The 16,686-nt window shown below is 42.2% G+C and overlaps 1 long non-coding RNA gene across 1 annotated transcript in view; it reads right to left on the bottom strand.

Moving 5' to 3' along the window:
• The window catches only part of LOC123852649 (uncharacterized), a 34,362-nt gene that overhangs the window by 2,144 nt on the left and 15,532 nt on the right, over window positions 1–16,686 (bottom strand). Inside the window, exon 2 of the long non-coding RNA XR_006792966.3 lies at window positions 10,322–10,439. This is a non-coding gene — a long non-coding RNA (uncharacterized LOC123852649). The remainder of the gene's footprint in view (window positions 1–10,321; window positions 10,440–16,686) is intronic.

The following is a 16,686-nucleotide window of genomic DNA, read 5'->3' as shown; positions in this document are numbered from 1 at the left end:
GCTTTCAAGACCCAACTCAAGGGCTCTCTCCTCTGTAAAGATTCTTCCGCCTTCCTCGTAAGACCTTGTTTCTTCACTTTCTGAACTCTTTTCATAATACCACCACACTTACATGTCTTGTTTTTTTTTTTACCAGTGATTCTGTGTTTTCTTTTAGCCTCTTTAACTCAACGGTAAGCTGTTTAATGCCAAAGACTGTGCCTTCATACCTTTATGTCTTCATATCCTTTCTATCCCCTCATAGGGCTGAGCATCATGATGAGCACACATGAAGATTTAGATACATTCATGTTCATGGATTACAGGGCAGTCATGGGATATTTGCAAACATAGCCAGGGATTTCTGTTAGGAGAGAATGTGCTTAATCTACTAAAATTCTCTGAGAGGGTCAGTAAGCATGTGGAATAATTTCTTTAACCTTTTGAAAAGCCTTGACAAAGCTCCACACCAGAGGTTATTTAAAAATAAAAGTGAGTCACAATGAGATTGTGGGGAATGTTTTGTCATGGTTAGGGAACTGGCTTAAGGACCAGAAACATCCTGAACCAACTCTTCTAGTAACGAATTCCATATGCTTACGAATTTCCACCCAGAGAAAATTGGCCCTTCTCCAAATGGGGAGGTGAAATGGGGGGACCCCAAATTGTGCACCGCTCAGTTTTGTTTAGCATGTTTGGGAAGAGAGTGTTTACAGTGAAATTTTTCTCAGAATTAAAATGCCAAGTCAGAAGAAGGACAACCTGAGAAGACCTTAGGAGGATACATGTTGTCAAAGAAGTGACTGATGAGTCAGCATGCTGGCAACCATAAGGGAACGCATTAGGGAAAAAGCAACACAAGTCAGTTTTAGGAGGTGATGAGTTCTGAGCTATCCATTACCACCAAGGAAGGGAACCAAGACACTGGGTTCTCTGGACAGACTAATAACTTGGCACCTCTTTAAACAGTGCTGTTAAAATATCTGATCAACATTTATTTAGAATAAAGGCCAGGAGCTGCCTGGGGGAAGAGCTAAGAAGGTGGCAGCTCTGAACATTTTTTTATTGTTCTGCGAAATTCAGTTGGACCCCAAAGTTGCATATCTGCATCAGGGAAACCAAACAACAATTCAGCAGTTGACCGAACGCACCTTCCCTACTGACTGTCTACTATCACTCTAAAATGAGTCTTGGACTCTCATCTCCTCAGTCCAAGAAGTATTGGCACTCCAAATGTATTCTTATTTGATATGGAGGGAATTTTAATACAAGAACAGTTGCCTTATTGCTGAAAATTAGTCTTAGGAGGAAAGGGGAATGTACACACAACCTGAAAGACATGGATGGTCCGAAAAAGAGGCCTTTATTGCAGGAGTATGACTCCCACCTGAAGAAAAAAATGGTGTCTAGAATCATCATCAGCAGGTGTGCTGAGAGAGGCACAGGGTGCCTGGGACCACCAGACCCTATGCAAACACGGGACATGGACAGCAGGACTGGGTACAGCAGCCTTTGCAGGTGCATAATTTTGCAGCTGCAAATCTCAAGTCTGGAAACTTCTGCAAAAAGTAATCACAGAAAAAGTGAAAATTTCAACCCCCAGGCTTTCATCTTCCTTTAAAAAAGAATTTAAACAGAAAAACCAGTGGGCGAGAAGCTAGTCTTATTTTAGGTGTAAGCCCATCTGCTGGCAAAGCCTAGATTAGAATAGTTCAGAGGAAAATCATGATGTCGATTAGACAGATAACAGTGACTCTGCTCTTTAGCAACCCAAATATATAAAGTAGAAGTTATGCTAGGTTGAGCACCAAACAGTGATATGCGAGAAGTGTCTTGAAAGGGGAAAGCAGGGCTTTTTTTCTCCTGATTTCTCTTCTTTTAATTAAAAAAAAGTCCTGCAAAATGGTCACAGGTATATCTTGTTAGGCATATTAACAAATTATTAGTTTATAAAAAAGAAATGAAGGAAGAAAGAAGCTGAATCTATGGTGATGAGCACAGAAGAATTGGCCCTTGGCTGGGCCTTAGTGATAGAAGGAACCTGAATCAAGGATTCAGGAAAGAGAAGACCAAAGCAAGACACAGATGACAGTGGGGAAGCAGGAATGACTTGACTTTCAGAATGGCATCAGAAAGGACTTCTTTTTTTCTCTCAAGGGTCATGAGCACATCTTTTAGGAAGGGACAAAACATTAGAAAGAATGAGTAATCTTTCTAATGGAAACAGATTACATCAGGAGTCCATAAATTCCTGAAAGCAAGAAGAATGACTTCTTCAATACAAGGACTGTTTTTGTTTTTTTTTTTTTAAAGATTTTATTTATTTATTTGACAGAGAGAGACAGTGAGAGAGGGAACACAAGCAGGCAGAGTGGGAGAGGGAGAAGCAGGCTTCCCGCTGAGCAGGGAGCCCGATGCGGGGCTCGATCCCAGGACCCTGGGATCATGACCTGAGCCGAAGGCAGACGCTTAACGACTGAACCACCCAGGCGCCCCCAATACAAGGACTGTTTAACCTTACAGAGTAACAACACCATGACAGTCAACACTGGGGCCACCCTATTGGACAAGGCTCCACCCAGGCCTTCATGGAACTTACCATGAAACCCCTTTGTTAAGAGGGCAGTACCATGCATATAAACATGTATATGAAGCTCAGCAGGGGCCTCCTCTAGCCTTCTCATCTGCCTCCCTCTCTCTCCTCCTCCAGGGGTAGCTCAGTCAGCCCTCTATTTCAGGAAGTCACACCGTGTTATGGTGGACTGTTTCCCTGGGAGCTTCTTGAAATTTTAGATTATATTTTGTATATAATATAAACGAACTTGTCTAGTTGATTAAATAATTGAAAGAAGTGCCCCAAAGAGATTTGAGACACTATACAGAGATACCTAAGAGTGAAAGTGTAAAAGTAAATAAATGCAGAAACAAATAAGGGGTGGGGCACCTGGGTGGCTCAATGGGCTAAGCATCTGCCTTCAGCTCAGGTCATGATCACAGGGTCCTGGGATTAAGCCCTGCATTGGGCTCCCTGCTCAGAGGGGAGTCTGCTTCTCCTTCTCCCTTTGCCCCTCCCAACCCCCCACACTCGTGCTCTCGCACTCTCTCTCTCTCTTAACTAAATAAATAAAATCTTAAAAACAAAACAAAACAAAACAAATATTTAGGGGTGAAATTGGGGCAAAGGGAAAACAGGTTAAGGAAAGTAAGATGTATCTAGGAACAATTAGAAATTCTTAAACTTGGTTTTGAAGGGCGGATGGTGGTTTTCTAGATGCAGAAATGAGGTTAAGAGAATTCTAGAGAGCTCTGGTGGCTGGCATGTTTGGAAAACGCTGGCGCTAGAAGCCAGGTGGGAGAGGTGACGGTGAGGTGGCAAGGCTGAGGGGAGAGTGGGAGCTATATTACGGAGGGCTCTAGGCAACATGCTGTGGGGGAGGTTTTTATCTTGTGTGAAACTTGGGAGCCAGAAAGTGTCATGATCAGATCTATATTTTAGAAAAATCTCTCTAGCAACAGCTTGCAGGAGACGTGAGAGCCTGGTCAGGTCCTCCTTTTATCTAAACTTGCCTCAAAACTCTTATTGTTTTCTCTATGAACCTCAGAAGATGACCTGACCTCTTATTTTCCTATTTCAAAGAGGAAAAATACAGCATTTAGTGGGGACCCTTGAATACTTGCTGTTTTGCCAGTCAGCTAGAACCATGCCACCACCACCCTCGCCTCCGTCCTTGCTAGTTAACGGCAGAGGCGGCTCTGCTCCTGCTTAGTTCTCTCTCCCCTTGCTTCGACAGTTAAGTTGCCATAACTTTTCTACATTCACAGTCAGTATTTTTTCTCTTCTAACTCACTCATCAACCCACTTCATTCTGCATTTGGGATCCCAAATTGCCCTTGCCAAGGTTCCAGTGACCTCCAACTAGCCATCTAAGGAATACTTCCATTCCTATCTCATTTGACATTACCATGGCATCTGAACCAGCTGACTACTCTCTTTTTGAAACTCTGTCTTCTTCATTTCCTCTTTTTCTCTCCATGTAGAAAATATTATTGCTATGTCTCTTGCTTTTTGCAGGCTTCGAATCCTAGGCTTGTCTTTTAAAGTTCAAGTTCCTCAGAAATACGTACCTGGACCCCAGAAAAGAGATGGGTTGCAGGGACATATTTGGCCATCATTAAACATGGATCCACATGAAATTGCCAGAGAGATGATGTACAGCAAGGAAAGAACAAGGACAATGATGGAATCCTAAGGAACATCAATATTTATGAAGTGGGGAGGAGACACCAGAGAAGACAAAGACAGTGCAATCAGAAGAGCAGACTGACAAAAGAGAAAGAAACATTGGAAAAGCCATAGAAGAGGGGTGTCTGTGTGGCTCAGTCCATTAAGCGTCTGACTCTTGATTTCAGCTCAGGTCATGATCTCAGGGTCGTGAGATCAAACACCACATCGGGCTCCGGCACTCAGCGCAGAGTCTGCTTGAGACTCTCTTTCTCCCTCTCCCACTGCCTCTCCCCCTGCTTGCATGCTCTCTCTCTCTAAATTAATTAATTAATTAATAAAATCTTAAAAAAAAAAAAAAAGCAAAGCCATGGAAGAGTTTTATGTCCTCCAGGAAAGCCAGATAGGGTAATAGAGAGCCCACTAGATGGTGTCCAGCCATGACCTTGGAGGGGACAATTTCAATGGAGTAATGAAAACGGAAGCCCACATGTATGGGTTACTGCAGCAAATTGAGACATCAAATTTATACTCCATTTTTCAAGAAGGTGCACTTGAAATGAGGGACGGGAATAATTTGGGAAAGAGTAAGGAGGTCCTTTAGGATGGTAGAGATCTGAACACACTTAGAAGCTCCAGACAATCTCTGAAACTGGTAAGAGTAATTAATGGCAACTTAAGTGGAGGAAGTGCAGATATTTTATGCAGTTTATTGTAAAATATATGATGTGTTGGCTTATTAGAATTTTTTTGAGAGTCAGTTGGCTTTGTGTATGCAAGTTATTGATAGGAGGTGGCATCATAAAATATAAAACAGCTTGGTAAATGCTGATGTAGCAGAAAGGGGCATGAAGTTGGAATCCAGAGATCTGGATCTGTTCCTAACCAACAATTTAACCTCTTCAGGTCTCTGTTTCCTCCTTGCAAGTTGAGGGATTAAGGCAGATGCTTAACGAACGACTGAGCCACCCAGGCGCCCCAAGGGAAAACAATGCTTAAGATAAATCTGTTAACCTCAATTATTTAACTGAAATGTTACTTAAATATCTACATGCCTAAATTCAGGTATAAACTCCTTATATCCATAGCTTTTTTTTTTTTAAAGATTATTTATTTATTTATTAGAGAGTGAGCAGGAGAGAAACAGCATGAGAGGGGAGAGGGTCAGAGGGAGAAGCAGGCTCCCCGCTGAGCCAGGAGCCCAATGTGGGACTCGATCCCAGGACCCTGGGATCATGACCTGAGCTGAAGGCAGTCGCTTAACCAACTGAGCCATCCAGGCGCCCATATCCATAGGTAGGCTCCTTTCTCCTCCAACATCTTCATTGTTTTTCAAACTAAGTTTCTCTATTCTGAAGTCTCTGGTCATACTCTCCTGGGTTGTGAATTCCTAAGGAAAAACTTTAAATTTTATATTTTCATTTTAATGGCAAAAAAAAGCAGCACATTTTTGTTTCTTTGCATGATGACTCTATGTCTGTAGATTTCAGCCACTTAGTTTTGTATTTGCAAATGTATATCTCAGGTGGCTTTTTGATCTCTAAAGGGATTTCAAGGAACTTTTACAATGTTGGAAAACTTCTTTAGCTTTATGGTTTGTTTTACTTTCAAATTGATAAACAATGTCCTGTGTCTAACACTGAATTCGTGTTGAATTATTTCATTTCGTTTAATGACAAAGCTTCATTTTTATGTCAATAATTTACAACTAAAGGACATTTTCATAAAGTAAGACTTTAATTTCTTAAGTGAATTAATGCATTGATAATTTGATGGGACAGTATAGAAATGACATATTGCAGCACTGTAACCCAGAGAGCTGGCAGAGAAGAAGAGAGGTAAGTTGAACCCCTAATTGATGGGTTCTGGCCAAGTGAAGGTCAAAAGACATCACAACATTCTGAAGAAACAAGGCTTTGTAGAAATCAGGATGGAAAAATATGTTGGACAAATGGAATCCTGACATCACAAATAATACTATAGGTGTAGGAAACTTAAAAGAATCTTTGCCATGGCAATTGGTACCCTTTTCACACTGAGCAAGAGGATTTCATTCCAACAATGCAAACTCATTGCCTACATTAAAGTACTTTATTTTAATTTTATGCATTTTTTATTTATGCTGAATTCAAAATTTTATTTTGATTTGATAGTTGTTTAAAAGCTATGGATATGGGCGCCTGGATGGCTCAGTTGGTTAAGCGACTGCCTTCAGCTCAGGTCATGATCCCAGGGTCCTGGGATCGAGTCCTACATAGGGCTCCTGGCTCAGCGGGGAGCCTGCTTCTCCCTCTGACCCTCTCCCCTCTCATGCTGTTTCTCTCCTGCTCACTCTCTAATAAATAAATAAATAATCTTTAAAAAAAAAAAAAGCTATGGATATAAGGAGTTTATACCTGAATTTAGGCATGTAGATATTTAAGTAACATTTCAGTTAAATAATTGAGGTTAACAGATTTATCTTAAGCATTGTTTTCCCTTGGGGCGCCTGGGTGGCTCAGTCGTTCGTTAAGCATCTGCCTTCGGCTCAGGTCATGATCCCAGGGTCCTGGGATCGAGCCCCGCATTGGGCTCCCTGCTCAGCGGGAAGCCTGCTTCTCCCTCTCCCACTCCCCCTGCTTGTGTTCCCTCTCTCGCTGTGTCTCTCTATGTCAAATAAATCAATAAAATCTTTAAAAAAAAAAAAAGAATTATTTTCCCTTAAAAGATGTCCATACCTAAGGTTTGAGAACCTGGTCTTTATTTTAAAGTTTTCTATATTTCTCTAAATTCCCTTGAGCAAAGTGTGGGAAAGCAGACAATATTGGGAACTAATGGATACCGATGACACAAAGAAAAGCCTGACAATTCTGAGGACTTTATGGGCAGAGTTTCCCCATAGCCAGACTCATTTCCTCCCAGGAGGGAAAAGCCACGGGGAAAGGTAGCATTAGATCTCAAAACCAATTTGCCAGATTGTTGGGAAGAAGCCAATTGAATGGGGGCAGGTTGTGGGAGGGCTACAGAGCAAGGAGAAAATCAACTCCACAAAGGCAATGTTGGTTTTGTATATGTTAAAGGAACTGGGTATCAAAGTTAAGCAGTCAGAAAACCAAAAGTGGTTTTCAAAAGGCCAGTCCAAGGCTGGACCAGAAATATATGAAGCAGTCAGGAGGGTATCTCTACCATATCAATATCGGTAAGACCCTCCAGACAAGACTGTATTCAGTTGGCTGCTCCACGATTCCAGTGAGGAAGGAAAGCAAAGCTAGGAAATGGCACCAAGTAAGACTATGGAAAAGGATTAAAGACACCCAAGTTTTTTAGCTTGGCAAGGGAAATTGAAGGATTCAGAATTTATTTCTATTGACTAATGTGCAAAGGGAGAATATATGAAATTGGGCACCAGCTGCTTTCCGTCTCACATAGGAGAAAAAAGGCAAGTGGGACACGATGCAGACTGTAGGGATTTCGACTGGTCACACTGAAGGGAAATGACCTTAAAGGGAGCTTGGAGAGAACTCAGTGGATTCTCTATAGAAGGTGTAGACACGGTCTCTAGAGCACTTGCAAAGCAATTTACTGAATTTCAGTTCCGCCAGAGTGAACTCGCAACCTGCTGGCCATCTCTGTGAACCTCGGACAAAAAAAGGAGAAGGCAGTGGGTGAGGGATGACCGCATCCCAACAGGAATGTCAGAAGTGGAAAGAAGACAGGACTCGCTTGGGGATGTCGCAGAGGAAGCCAACAGAGCGTGACTCGGCCAGGATGAGTCAGTGAATCCGAGGTTGCCTGCTGCAAGAGGGAGGTCGTGTTTGGAGTTCATGGACTGGAAGGAGCTGTGTAAATAGTAGGCTGTCTTTTTTTTTACTGAGGTTCACATACAGCAAATTATGTTCAGTATTTGCTAATAACTTTTTACTCTGAGTGTGAACTCCTCTAGCAGCTTCTTCAAGCTCTTCTCAGTGAAGGACTGGAGAAGTTTCATTTTTCCCTCAAGTTTTTAATCCTTGTTGAAGGTCAAAATGCTTCTATTTCACCAGAGAGTTCCCCAGAAAGAACACTTAAACGATGAACAAACAAAACAAGGACAGGGCAGATGAACTGAAAATCTAGCCTTTTGCAAGGCAGGTTGAGAAATCCTTGCAAGTGTACCTCTTCCAGCTTCAGCTGTTATTTAACCTGGCAAATGTGGACTGGAAAAAAAAAAAAAGCACACTTTGATGATGCCTTTAGCTCTTATGCGGCTACTTTAAAAGTTCATACATCGGGCAGAGCTCTTTGAAGAGTTCAGAGAGAAATCCGTTTTAGAGGTTTACTGGTTACTGTGTGAGACATCCTGGGACAACATTGGAAAATGTGACTTTTCTTACGACATTTGATGTCTCTGACTTTACCATGAGGAAAATCTGAGGATCAATGAATTCCTATGAAGTGAAGCCCGATGGCACCCTCAACGTCCTTTCCTGAGAAGTGGGGACCTCTCTCTGGGACGAGGGCTTCTCGCTGCATGTGTTTTACACTTGGAATTGAATTAGGGACATGGAAAGGGAGGATATTGGGGAAAAGCTCTAACAACATTTTTTATTACCACGCCTTCTTGAAATTGGCATGTGACTCACACTGAGGATATTTTTGATAAACTCAGATGTTGAGAAATTGGAACCGAGCAGTTTCTGAGTAAATTAGCTCTGTATACTTTGAACTAAAAATGGAACAAATCCATCTATCAAATTATTGAATGTTAGTCTACATTAATTAGTGTAAGTGCCTATAATCTAAAATGATTTTTGACTTTCTCATGAAGTTTCTAGAGGCTTATCCTCTCCACACCTTTAAATAAATAACCACACAAACTAATGAGCAATTTCCTAGCAGGTGAGGGGGAGAGACCCTCCCTTGTTGTTACTACAAAGCTCGAAGGCAGAGGTGTAGTGGAAAGAGCACTGGACTAGGAATTAGCACATCTGGGCCTTGACTCCTCCCTGACTGGTTCACCTAACCTCCCGGGGCATAAATTTCCCTGTTTGAAAAAAGAGTGCCTCCAGAAATCTACCTGTAACCTCTGCTGATATGCCCTCCATGTAGCTCAGTCTCAACAGAGCCAGTGTTGACCCTATCCCCTTGTGTCTGCAACGTATTCTTCTTCCTGAACCCTCTGACACAGTGAGGGAAGGTTGCCACTGTCCGCCTGACCATCCAGGAACAAATTCCCTGGAGATAACCCACCCTCCTCGAGTCCATCCCTTCCTTTCTACCTTCCCTAATCTGCCTCTCTCTCATTCAGTTTGTAGTATGTGGGAAGAAAGAAGACGTTCCATTTCCAGGCTTGGCCCCTAAACTCGCCTCCCCCCTAGGTTTATAAGGAATGCAAGGTGGTAGAGGGAGTCGGTAAACCCTGGGGGACTGGCTTGCTTTTCTGGGTCCTACCTCATCACAGAATGGTAGCTGTGATGGGGACCAGAGTGTTCAAGGAATATAAGCCCTACTTCTATTGAGATAAGGAGACAGAGTCCCAGGCTGATTAAATGACGTGGCTGTATTTCTCATGCATGGATTCCCAGAGCTGTGGGCCCACAAAAAGTCTGTCTTATCAGAAGAACTGTTGGCTTTCTTCGAAGCCTCAGGTGGTCCGGAGCCAACAGAAGGTAATGATCAACGGCAATGATTAATTCATTATAGGTGCCTTGAACAGAAGTCTTACCTTTTTTTTTTTTTTTTTTTGCTGCTCACTGTCTCCTTTATTTCTTTTTTTTAAAAATTTTTTATTGTTATGTTAATCCCCATACATTACATCATTAGTTTTAGATGTAGTGTTCCATGATTCATTGTTTGTGCATAACACCCAGTGCTCCATGCAGAACGTGCCCTCCTCAATACTCATCACCAGGCTAACCCATCCTCCCACCCCCTCCCCTCTAGAACCCTCAGTTTGTTTTTCAGAGTCCATCGTCTCTCATGGTTCATCTACCCCTCCGATTCCCCCCCTTCATTCTTCCCCTCCTGCTACCTTCTTCTTTTTTTTTTTTCTTAACATATATTGCATTATTTGTTTCAGAGGTACAGATCTGAGATTCAACAGTCTTGCACAATTCACAGCGCTTACCAGAGCACATACCCTCCCCAGTGCAGAAGTCTTACCTTTTAACTGGTTTTGTATCTGACTTTGTTTCCTTCTCATCTCTTTCTCCTCCTCCTGCTCCCCCTCTTTCTTCTGTCCTTAGTCCTATTTCCTCATGTTTTCATACAGTCAACCATACTGTAAGAAGGTAAATATATGCTAAATATCATTCCCTGGGACCAGCTGCCAGAGTCACTACGTGCACTATGGGCTTTTCTGTGGCCCTTCTGGAGGCTGAGTAGAGCACCTCCCCTCTAAGGAAAGGCACTCAGCCTGCAGGGTGCAGAGGAGGGAGACTTGGCTTTTCCTGGGGGACTGAAAACCTTTGGGGTTGGGGATCCAAGGCAGCTAGTGCTCAGACACCTGTGCTTCCAGATGGTCTCCAAAGTGGTCGTAGCTGAATTTCCTTATAATTGGTGTCTCTCATCTAAGTCGGTTTGGGTCCTATGTATCCCACCTCTCCCAGGCCCTGGGCAGTCCTCGTTGTGGGTCTCAGTCAAGCACTGACGCTCAGGGTCTCTTGCCAGAAGCTGCTGCTTGGGCATGTCCTGTATCCAGGAATGCTGCCTCTCAACATGGCCCTGACCCTCTGCACGCATGAAATGATCCGAGCAGGTGCTACAGTCACTCCTCTGATTTCCTAATGATAATTTGAGAACTGTTTGGGAAGAGTAAATATTTAAAACCATATCAAGGCATCCCTGAGAAAAAAACAGGAAACATTTCCTTTTGTCATTTCTACCACAAGATTTGTTGACCCACATTGGGGTTTGGTTTGTAACAGGAATGTGTAGAAGATCTCAAGTTCAATATGATGGGGGGCGGTGTGTGGTGCGGATGGGAGGCACACGGGGGAGGAATTGGGAGTATCGTGGTTTGATTTGGGGGCTGGGGGGTAAGGTCTGTGAAAGATAAAGGGAGAAGGAACAGGCTTGGGCAGGAAAAACCTCAGGATGGTGCTGCGGCCCTGATGCTTGGAGAAGGAAAGGGAGGAGAAAGCGGGATTGGGGCTCTCTAGAGCAGAAGTGCCTGTGAGAGGGGTTCTCTTGTGGGGGTGGGAGGTGACCAGGTCCTAGGCCCCTCAGTGCTCAGTCATTGGCTGAGGCTGCCCAGGAAGACCATGGTCTCAGAGTGAGGCTAGCAGATCCTGAAGGCACTGTCCCTGGAGGCTGTCACCTAACAGCACTTACTGAAGCGCAGTAGCTCCTGAACCGAGGTCAGAGCAGAGCACCTCCAGGGCTGCCATGGGGGCGGGGGTGGGGTGGGAGATGGGGGAGGCGCCAGGCAGTGGGTGGGTGAACACATACAAAGAGAAGGAATGACAATTTTCAAGCAGTTATTTTAGAAAAATAACCATTAGATATGCAGATACATTTGATTACTGGATACATTTAAATGCATTGATCAAGCAACAGAACCATATTCATTTGGAAGAGCCTAGACAGAAGGGTGTGGGATTGTTTCACATTTCCCCTGGCTCTAGAGTGGAGGTCAGCAAACTATGGCCCACGGATGAGACCCGACCCACTGCCTGTTTTTGTGACTAACGTGTTACTGGAACACAGCCAGGATTCTGTTGTGTACGGCTATGCTCACACTACAATAGCAGAAGGGAGTAGATCCCTCAAAGCAAAGTTACTTTATGGTCCTTTATAGGAAAAGTGTACCGACCCCTGGGTAATGCAATACCACCCTCCGCCCATGCCCTATGTATAACTGGCCCTACTGTCAGCTTGGCAACACTTGCAGACTGAACTGGAAGCCTCTGATTGATTCCCCCTTCCTGTCTCCCCCCATTGTTTTAATGGTGCAGATAGGGTAAGGACAGGGGTAGGGCACTTGGGATTTGATTAGCTATAACAGTCACAGCCTGAAGTTTAGGTTTTAAATCACAAAATGATTGTTTATTATATGTGACTGGTTAACACATTCAACTGCTATTATTCTGTAGGTTTAGTTTATCAGATTAGCTAGCAGCACTAGATTAGGTAAGATTTATGGATGGGATGGGGGCGGGGATGATGAACAAAGGTCTAGGCTGTGTTTGATGCTCTAGGAAAGGGCCCCGGGAGTCCGGGATGGAAGCCTGTTAAGAGTAAAGAGATGAAATAGAGTAATCATTGCCTGACATCAATAACTTATGATGATGGCAAGGTAGTCATTCAGCAAGTGTTTCCTGAGCACCTACTAATGCTGGGTCCTGTTTTCAGTGCCAAAGATACAGCAGTAAACAAAACACACAAAAATCCCAGTCTTCATACAGCTGACATTCCACTGAGTAAGACAGACCATAGCAAAATAAATGAGTGGAATATGTATATCCTGTGTATTATATATAGTGTGTCAAATCGTGCTAATTGCTAGGGTGAAAAAATATAGCAGGGAAGTGGGTTATGATATTATGGGGGTTTGGGGTTTGGGGGAGCACTTGCCATTTTTTTATAGTGTGCCAAGGCAAGACTCCAGAGAGTATGAATAAAGAGAACACAGAGTTTTTTCATGGATCTCCTCGTCAACCTCATCAACAAAACACTCTGAAAATTAAAGAGGGAGAGAGAGAGAAACATTCCATGTTGACATTCTAAAAGTGTTTCCCATACAACATTCATCATCTGAAATTCTTGACAGATACGTTGTGCAAAAAGGAAATGAATAAAAAATGGAATTGTTGCTAACAACAATCATTTTTTTAACATGTGGCATCTTCAGAAGTAAAATGCAAAGTAATAGTTAAAGAGATTTGTGAATGTCAAACTGATTAATTTCAGACCTACTGCAGCCTAGGCAGAACTTGCCTATAGGTTAAAACAAATTGAGGGTCTGTCCTTCTTCAAGGGTTTCAGGCATGAGTATAGGGTTCCTCGCAGTGTTAAAGCACCACACTATAAAACTCCTGGCTATAAATTTTGCTGTGCTTCCCGGCTAAATGGACACTTTGAGTGGAGACAGACTGGCGGGAGCTGAAGTAGTTATAGCTTTGATTTACCGCCACTCTATCATTCCATCCTACTGAGAGTCTTGAGCAGGGCTGTGAAGGCATGCTGATTGGCTGCTGTTTGGAGACTGAGCCCCAGGGATGTCCAGCCTCTGTCAGTTTGTGGGCAGAACTATCACGACTGACTTCTTGCCGTGCAGTCTTACAGGAGATGAAGGAGTGGGACATTGGCTAATAAATCTGTTGGGAGAGTAGTCCTCTCTGACCCTCATTTGTTTCCAAGAAGTCCTGTAGGAGTGTCACTGATAGGAAATCACTTGTGAAAACTCGCTATTTGAACCCAGTACACTTGTGAAGGCCAATTTATAACATTTGTTTTGAATATCCTGGATTCGGGGCATCCCTACTGATGTGTCTTTTTTTTTTTCTTCCTGGTGCTAAAAATGCTCAAATGAAAGTTGGCCAAAACAACAATGACAACAACAAAAACATTTGATTAAAAAAAATGAACTGCAGATGCTGGAGATGAATTTAGTCAGATACTGTGCAGTTAGACCATATCCAAGGTCTCCACCAGAGCTGTATAGTTATTTGAACTTCAGGTCTCTCCATTTGAAAGGAAGGAGTATATGATTGAAATCAATAAGAGAGTCTATGGCCGTGAGATTTTAAAAAGATTATTATTCATTCTCTTGTTAGTTTTTCATCAGCTTTCATTTGGTATGTTTTTATTTACTTTGATGTTGGTAAATCTCTCCTAATGCTGTAATTATAGGAGTAAGACTGAATATGTTTTGCTTAACATCTGCAAGGAAAATGCAGTGTTTGATTTGTTTCTTTTTTAATTTGCAGTTTGGAAGAGGTTGATTAATCCGTTGGTAGAATCATCTGTTCCATCTTAAGTTACACCCATTAGAGGTTGTTATAAATCCATCTGTGTAGTCAACTGAAATTTTTGGAGATTAAACGTCTGCATGGATCTGTAACTATGTTAAAAATATAGTTTCACTCCTTAATTAATGAGGATGTTTCTAGATAGTGCACATGGATCATATTTTGAATGTTCTTTTGTGAAAAGGAATTTCATTCACTTGTCTCCATCATGAGTTGTCATCATACACATCACCTTCTGTCATCTTGGCTTGTGGTACCATATTGAGTAAGAATTTTAGTATTCATTTAAAAAAATCCAAATATTTGGTTCTGTTAAATCATATCTAGAAACTTCTTATCCAACTGTCTTTTGAAGGGAAGATGATCAGAGAGGAATGCGTGAGGATAAACGCGTGCTCACTCACACTACCTCCCCGTCTATTGCTGTTATGTAGATGGGGCTTTGTATCAACCTCAGAATGCCAGCCATGTAGGATAGCAAAGCCAAGCAAAGGGGCAGGAATCTCAGAAAGCCTCAAGGGAAACCTGTCAGTGATATAAGTTTTCTTTCTCTCTCTTTTTTTAAAGATTTTATTTATCTATTTTAGAGAGAGATGGAGAGAGGGCATGAATGGGGGAGGGGCAGAGAGAGACGGAGAGAGAGAATCCAAAGAAGACTTCACTCACTGAGTATGGAGCCTTAAGCGGGGCTTGATTTCACAACCCTGAGATCATGACCTGAGCCAAAATCAAGAATTGGATGCTCAACCGACTGAGCCACCCAGGCACTCCCCGTGATGTTTTCACAGGCAAGTGCCTGATATACTGCTGGATAAAATAAAAATCAGAATTCTAGAACTTCCAACATTTTCCATCTTGACCCACTTCTTACAAAATGTTGAGAAAGAAAAAAAAAAAGGAACTTGATTCACCACTTCATCATGATCATAAATGAAAATAATTAGTACCTGTGGAGAGTTGAAAAGTAACAACTAGAATGTGGAGACAAGCTGGCTGAGCTACTGAGAGGGAAAGTCAGAGTTCCTGGGAAGAACAGAAGAGCTCTATTGGCTGCTCACCATTGTGTCCATTCCCTTGGCCTCATGGGGGAACATGCTGGAAGCTGGGTACAGTTTACACCTTTCGTCTCTGTGCATATGTTGGGGTAACCAACTTTTAGTGATATTAAGGGTACTTCTGAATTCTGGGGATGGGAATCCAACAGGTTCCCAATTTTCCAAATAATAACCAGGACACAGATAGTCTGATCACATCCACTCAGACATTTCTAGGTCATAAAAGTTGCTGGATATGAGGAGATTAGATCCTAAGAGTTCTCATCACGAGGAAAAAAACCTTTTTTCTTTTTTTTTTTTTAGTCAGGTCACGATTTGGTGCACCTTAAACTAACATAGTGCTGTATTGTCAATTATATCTCAGCAAAGCTGGAAGAAAGTTGCTGGATTTGGCATCCAGATTTAGCCGGTTCTACTAAAACCATGGTTTAATAAAGGTAACAACCCCTTCTGGTCTAAGATTATTTTAAATCCCTGTTTAAAACTCTTAGGCAAATGTAATCCAACTAGGAATAACATAGACTAATTTTTATAGCACTTATTGTCAACATGATGCTATGTGAAAAAAAAAAGGTGTTTTACACATAACTGTATCTTAACCTGAAATTTGGAGATCTTACCATTTATGTAGATTTACAAAACTGTTAGAATCACACAGGAAAAGAAATGTACAGTTGTGACAATTATACTGTAAATGAGTTCCTTATGTATAGACTATATTCTTTTCTAAGTAGATGAAGCTTTAGATAGTGACAAGTTTTTCCTTTTCCCCGAGAATAGTACTCATCTCATTATGGGTACTGAGAAACAAACTCTGAGTATAAAATACGTCTTGGAGTATGGCATAACCCAATATGCCATTTTTTTGCAGCCTTCTTCAGTGTTTAAATGTTTTTACCTTGTATTAAAATATAATTCATTTTGGGAATAATTGTATCCTTATCTTCCATCCTGCAACCATCTGCAGGGGGCAAACACCACACACTATTAAGTATCAACCCCAAGATCCCCATAGGGCTTGAGAGATTGATGTTTGGTTGGCTGGAGAGGAAGAATGAGTGACACAGAAGAAGACTTCAGAAAAGAGCCCCTCCGGGTTGCCCAGCTGATCTCAGGATGCTGCTCAATGGGCATTGTTCATGACCATTTGGAAAAATGTCTTTGCTTGAGTGAACTTGAAGAAATGAGGGGCATGGGAGTTAGTCCAAATTCATATCTTTGTGAAATGAGGGTCAACTCCAGAAGGACAACCAATGTCCTTACTTCAGAGGTCAATGAGTAGCTTCTGAATTTCAATCCAATTAGGTCAACGTAGCTTGTTAGATGGCATTCTGTTGCAGGCCTGGGCCATGACTCACAGGGTCTTCTGCTGTTGTTAACAGCATCAGCTTTAAGGGCTTTGACAAAAGACATTGGAAAATGCATGCAGTGCTTGAGCCAGGGCGCATGATGAAAACTGTGTATATCTTCACTGTTCCTTGCAATACCAAATTTGTGATTA

This window comes from Mirounga angustirostris, unplaced genomic scaffold, assembly GCF_029215605.1.
Source record: "Mirounga angustirostris isolate CCGP_5_RB_7025 unplaced genomic scaffold, mMirAng1.0.hap1 SCAF_7, whole genome shotgun sequence".
Lineage (NCBI taxonomy): Eukaryota > Metazoa > Chordata > Mammalia > Carnivora > Phocidae > Mirounga > Mirounga angustirostris.
The sequence above is the reverse complement of the archived record's forward strand: the minus strand, read 5'-3'. Positions and strand labels throughout refer to the sequence as shown.